We start from the raw sequence: 7,165 nt of genomic DNA, 5'->3' as shown, positions 1-7,165 counted from the left end.
GCCCCTTGTTGTTGAACCCATCTCAATGGTTCGTCCTGCATCTGCATCCCAAGAACTTCGCATGACTGTTCATGAGCCTGCTTCGACAGAGGCTCCGGAAGCTAAAGATGTTCCAGCAGCTGAACCCACCGCTGTTGAAGACATTAGTCAAGATGACAATGTTGAAGATGATGAAGTTCTTCCTCAAATTGAATACAATGTGGTATCATCGCCTGTTCTCACGAACAGCAAACTCATCAGCATTGGTCGTCCTCTAACGCCAATTGCTCAAGATGCTTCATGGGCTGATCGCCCGCAAGACCACGACTCCCCCAGTACTCCCCAACAACAACAAGCCACACCATCCGTGCAAGTTGAAGAGGATGAAGACCTGCCCACTCCATCTCCAAAGGCGTCGCCCGTACTACAAAGGCTTCGCAAAGGACCAAGGCCTCAAGTCCCTCTTCCGAGTGTTCCAGAAGGAGAAGTGCACCATCAACCTGTTGCACGTCAAGTGTTCTCTGAAGCCACTCCAACTGTGAATGTCTTTGTGTCTGAAGCACAAGCTGCTGAAGACAATCCGGCTGCATCAGCCGATGAAGAACGTCAAGAAGAACGTGTCCAAACTCCCCCCATGCCTGAAGAAACAGTTCATGAAGTGAACGTGTCTGTGCCTGACCCTCCAGCTCCTCAAGTGGAAGTTGAAAATCCTGAAGCTGCCACTACCAACGCAAGTGAAGCTCATGACGTTGTCATGGCTGAAGCTAATGTGGAGCTTCAACCAAACAGTGTGCCTGAAACCAATGAGGCAACTGCTCCTGAAGCACCTGTTGTATAGCCTGAAGCCTCAGCTGCTGCCACTGCTCCTGTTCCGCCACCACGGCCCTATACAATCGAGCAAGCATACAACCATGGCGAGCTAATCACAGTAAGATGGCCCATTCTGGTCCCTCCGCCTACAGTCTCTGGTCCTCAGTTTTTGACTATCACATTGAGCATAGGCCTCAGGTCCAGAAGCCAAAGCCAAGACTGCCACGGTTTCCAGGTACTGCCACATCTGCCGGGTCTTTCAATGCAAATGGCTTCAAAAGCCACAATACATTCTTTGACAGCTCAAGGGACCCCTACACAAGGCCAAGAATATCATCAGATCGGTTCTGGAGTCATCAGCAGCGAAGCTATTACTCCTGTGTTCTGTATGATCAAGGGCGCATTTTCCCTCATATGTGCCTCGATACCGAAGCCATTGCTGGACTGCCGTGCTTATAAGAAGCACTTGACTGCTTTCGTGATGCCGGTCTGCTCAGCTTTGTCACAGACAAAGAACATTGGAATGAAGAGCTATTGCTTCAATTCTATGCTACCCTCCACATTCGCGGCTACAACAGAGATATCAAGACCTGGGTTCTCAAGTGGATGACAGGAAATGTTCATCATGAAGCCAAAGCTCTTGACATCATTGAGCTTACAGGCCTATCCACTCCCGGAGATCTATATGAACCTGGTTGTCAGCAACACCGCAATGCACTGGAAAGCATCTTCCACATGCCTGAACCCAATATGAGCCAGATGTTGAGCATGATGAAGCCTTTGCCACGTGATGCTGAATATCCAAAGGAGTTCTTTGTTGATGACCTTGAGTATCTGCCGCGCACTATATATCATATCATCAGGCGGACTCTCTGGCCGATCAAAGGACATTCCTCAGCTGCAAAACTTGAAGGAGCCATGAAGACATTGGTCTTTTACATCCTCAATGGCATCAGCTTCAATGCACATGATTTCTTCATCAGGCAACTGGCTGCATCTGGATCTGACCTTTTCGGACTGAAGTTCTATGCTCCATGGGTTATGCACCTCATCAAGCAACACTCAGCTGTCAACTATCAACCATCTGCTCGCAATCATGTGATCTTCCTACCATAGGTTGATATGTCAGTTGAAGCCATATACCCAGAACTTGCCAAGAAGCCTCTTTGTCCTCAAAATGCTGAACATCAAAGCTTCACTCAGCCTATGGAAGGAGTCCAAGCTGTCACGCGTGTCTATCCGATGGCTGGGAATACTCGTCTGCCTCATCATGCACCAACTGAAGCTACTGAGAGCACAATTGCTCAAAGGCCTCGGAAGCGCTCTCGGGTCCTCAATGACCGAGAACTTCTAGTGGCCCTACATCAGAAGCAAGATAAGCATCATTTTTGGTTGAAGCGGTAGATGCAAAGCCTCTTGGTGGATGTAAATCGCATTCAAAACCTTGCCACCAAGAATGCATTTGTCACTCACAAAACTTGTCGGCGCTCATGGAAGAGTTTGACCCTACTCAGTGCTGAAGCTGATCTTCAAGACGATGGCTTCACTGAAAGATTCAAGTTTGACTCCACTCCTCCACGGAATGTTGTCCTACGAAGAACTCCATCTCTTGAAGACTCTGACTATTCTTCCTCCGCGGCAACTGTAAATGCCAATGTGATCGATGATGAAGACGATGCAACTTCACCGCTCCCTACTTCTGCACGCATAGACACTGCACCGAGTTCGTCTGCACTGCCAAACGACAACGACAACCCTGCTGCTTCAACTACTCCTCATGAGGACGAGTAGATGCTCTATGTCTTCAAACCTTTTTGGTCATTACTGACAAAAGGGGGAGAAGCGTATGAGTTTGATAGTCTTCAAGCGGGTTCATAAGGGCGGGTGCTTTATATTTTTGCCTAGTGCTTACAACTCTTGCTTTTGATACACTTCGTTCTTCGAGTTGTAACACTTAAACTTGATGGTCGTCTGCTACTTATTTGCATTTTCACGTGCGATGATAACTTCCGCACTTAGATCATTCTAAAGACGTCCATTTTCCATTATGCATGTCATTCTTTAAGTTATATCATTTCATGCATGATGAATTATCTTCATAAGTTGAAGAGGATCTCCACAAGTACAACCTGCCATGTGCATTTGCATTCCAAAAGCAAATTATTTATATGCACATCTTCAGGGGGAGCCCTTGCCACTTATGAATACAATACACTACCCTTTACAATTTCACATACTTCTTTCCCGTTGAAAACTTCAACCAGTTTGTCATCAATCACCAAAAAGGGGGAGACTGTAAGTGCATCTAGTGCCACCCCTAGTTGGTTTTGGAGTATTGACGACAAAGTTGGTTGAGGGACTAATGCGTTTGTGAGAATTGCAGGATAACGCAGGTAGTGTCCCTCATTGATTCGGTTTACCTACCGGAGTTGACCCCTAAAAATGTATGAAGACATTGAAGACAATGGTGGTGTGTGAAGAGGTTCACATTGAAGACTATGACATGAGAAGACATTGAGTGAAGACTATGGAGCGCGAAGACTGAGTTGTTTCGTTGTTTCCTTTTCTTGTGTGTTGAGTCATAGGAACCACCGTACTGTTAAGTGGGGTCCAAGTGAACTAAGTCAGTGTGACTGAAGTGATGCTCAACCCAAATCCTATGTCTTCGAGCGAAGACAATGAGAGCAAATCTTATCCAGAGCTGGATGAGTCAGCTTTGCTTGTAGTCCAAGTAAAGTTGCCGTGTGTGTTTGAAATCTGACCGTTGGAACACATGTCAGTTCCTTAGTGACCCAGGGTCATTTCGGACATATCAGGTCGGGTTGCCTTGTGGCTATAAATAGCCCACCCCCTACACCATAAATTGGTGGCTGCTCAGAGTTAGTTTACGGCTTTTATCGTTTTGAGAGCAACCCACCTCGAAGCCTTTGAGAGAGAAATCCTTGCGAGGACAAAGCCCAAACACCTAGAGCCAAAGAGTGTTAGGCATCACTGAAGTCTTTCTGTCTGTGTGACCTGAAGACTTATTACACTTGAGGACTGTGTATCCTCCAGCCGGTTAGGCGTCGCGTTCTGAGCATCCAAGAGTCATTGTGGATTGCCGGGTGAACGAAGTCTGTGAAGGTTTGGAAGTCTACCTTGAAGACTTACCAGAGTGATTGGGCGAGGACTAGGTGTCCTTAGCTCAAGGGGAATAAGGTGAAGACACGGTCTTCTGAGTTGAATCTCAGCCTCCCTAACCAGATGTACAGTTGTCACAGCAACTGGAACTGGTCCAACAAATCCTATGTCTTCAACAAGTGACTGGTTCTATCCCATCCCTCCTTTACTTTGAGTTTGTCTTCGTGAAGTCATTGCTTATCTGTCTTATCTGTTTGACTTCAGTGTTTGACTACTATTGTTGATTGGCTTCATACTATCTTCCATCCTGATCCTTAATACCTAGCTGCTATTAGTCTTCGTACGTTAATGATATTGCATACTTGACTATGGCTTGCTTGTTGTAGTTTATCTTCCGCTGCATATCAATTAGGTCATTTCTATTGTTTGTCTTCGAAACTACCACGTTTTGAAGACTTTGATAAAAATCGCCTATTCACCCCCCCCCTCTAGTCGATAACTAGCACTTTCATGACTTGACGAGCCTAGCATGTATAGACATGGCCTCGGAACACAAGAGACCGAAAGGTCGAACATGAGTCGTATAGTAGATATGATCAACATGAAGATGTTCACCGATGATGACTAGTCCGTCTCACGTGATGATCGGACACGACCTAGTTGACTCGGATCATGTATCACTTAGATGACTAGAGGGCTGTCTATCTGAGTGGGAGTTCATTAACTAATTTGATTAGATGAACTTAATTATCCTGAAGCTAGTCAAAAGGTCTTTGAAAATTATGTCGTAGCTCGCGTTTTAGTTCTACTGTTTTAGATATGTTCCTAGAGAAAATTTAGTTGAAAGTTGATAGTAGCAATTATGCGGACTGGGTCCGTAAACTAAGGATTGTCCTCATTGCCGCGTAGAAGGCTTATGTCCTTAATGCACCGCTCGGTGTGCTGGACCTCAAACATCGTCTGTGGATGTTGAGAACATCTGACATACATGTTTTGATGATTACGTGATAGTTCAGTAATGTTAAATTGTTTAGAATTGAGGCGCCAAAGACAATTTCTGAAACGTCGCGGAACATAGGGGATGTTCCAAGGGATGAAATTGGGATTCCAGGCTAGTGCCCACGTCAAGAGGTATGAGACCCCTGACGAGTTTCTTAGCCTACAAGATAAGGGAGAAAAGCTCAATCGTTGAGCTTGTACTCAGATTGTCTGGGTACAACAATCACTTGAATCGAGTGGGAGTTAATCTTCTAGATGAGATAGTGATGTTTCTCCAAAGTCATTGCCACCAAGCTACTAAAGCTTCGTGATGAACTATAACATATCAGGGATAGATATGATGATCCTTGAAATATTCGCGATGTTTGACACCGCGAGAGTAGAAATCAAGAAGGAGCATCAATTGTTGATGGTTAGTGAAACCACTAGTTTCAAGAAGGGCAAGGGCAAGAAGGGATACTTCATGAAATGGCAAATCAGTTGCTGCTCTAGTGAAGAAACCCAAGGTTGAACCCAAACCCGAGACTAAGTGCTTCTGTAATGAGGGGAACGGTCACTGAAGCCGAACTACCCTAGATACTTGGTAGATGAGAAGGCTGGCAAGGTCGACAGAAGTATATTGGATATACATCATATTGATGTGTACTTTACTAGTACTCCTAGTAGCACCATGGTAATAGATACCGGTTCAGTTGCTAAGTGTTAGTAACTCGAAATAAAAGGCTACAGAATAAATGGAGACTAGCTAAAGGCGAGGTGACGATATGTGTTGGGAGTATTTCCAAGGTTGATGTGATCAAAATCGCACGCTCCCTCTACCATCAGGATCGGTGTCAAAACTAAATAATTGTTATTTAGTGTTTGCGTTGAGCATGGACATGATTGGATTATGTCTATCACAATACGGTTATTCATTTAAGGAGAATAATGGTTACTCTGTTTATTTGAATAATACCTTCAATGGTCTTGCACCTAAAATGAATGGTTTATTGAATCTCGATCGTAGTGATACACATGTTCATGCCAAAAGATATAAGATAGTAATGATAGTATCATATACTTGTGGCACTGCCATTAGTGTCATATTGGTATAAAACGCATGAAGAAGCTCCATGTTGATGGATCTTTGGACTCACTCGTTTTTGAAAAGATTGATACATGCAAACCATGTCTATTGGTATATACGCATGAAGAAACTCCATGCCGGTGGATCATTTGGACTCACTTGATTTTGAATCACTTGAGTCATGCAAATCATACCACATGGGCAAGATGACTGAAAGGCCTCGTTTTCAGTGAAATGGAACAAGAAAGCAACTTGTTGGAAGTAATGCATTTTGATGTGTGCAGTCCAATGAGTGCTTAGGCACGCATTGGATATCGTTATGTTCTTACTTCACAAATAATTTGAGTAGATGCCAAGTGTATTTACTTGATGAAACAAAAGTCTGAATTGTTGAAAGGTTCAAGTAATTTCAGAGTGAAGTTGAAGATCGTCGTGATAAAAGGATAAAATGTCTATGATATGATCATAGAGATGAATATCTGAGTTGCGTGTTTGGTACACAATTAAGACATTGTAGAAACTATTTCACAACTAATGCCGCCTGGAACACCATAGTGTGATGGTGTGTCCGAACGTCATAGCTGCACCCTATCGGATATGGTGCATGCCATGACGTCTCTTATCGAATTACCACTATCGTTTATGGGTTAAGCATTAGAGACAACCGCATTTACTTTAAATAGGGCACCACGTAATTCCATTGAGATGACACCGTGTGAACTATGGTTTAGAGAAACCTAAGCTGTCGTTTCTTGAAAGTTTGGGGCTGCGACACTTATGTGAAAAGGTTTCAGCCAGATAAACTCGAACCCAAAGCAGATAAATGCATCTTCATAGGACACCCAAAAATAGTTGGGTATACCTCCTAATTTAGACCCGGAAGCAAAAGTGATTGTTTCTAGAAACGGATCCTTTCTCGAGGAATAGTTTCTCTCGAAAGAATTGAGTGGGAGGATGGTGGAGACTTGATAAGGTTATTGAACCATCACTTAAACCAGTGTGTAGTAGGGCACATGAAGTTGTTCCTATGGAGCCTACACCAGTTGAAGTGGAAGCTGATGATAGAGATCATGAAACTTTGGATCAAGTCACTACCAAACCTCGAAGGTAGACAAGGACGCATAGTACTTCAGAGTGGTATGGTAATCCTGTCTTGGAGGTCATGTTGCTAGACAACAATGAACCTATGAG

The sequence above is a fragment of the Triticum aestivum genome, chromosome 5B, assembly GCF_018294505.1.
Source record: "Triticum aestivum cultivar Chinese Spring chromosome 5B, IWGSC CS RefSeq v2.1, whole genome shotgun sequence".
NCBI lineage: Eukaryota > Viridiplantae > Streptophyta > Magnoliopsida > Poales > Poaceae > Triticum > Triticum aestivum.
This window is presented reverse-complemented; position numbering follows the sequence as displayed.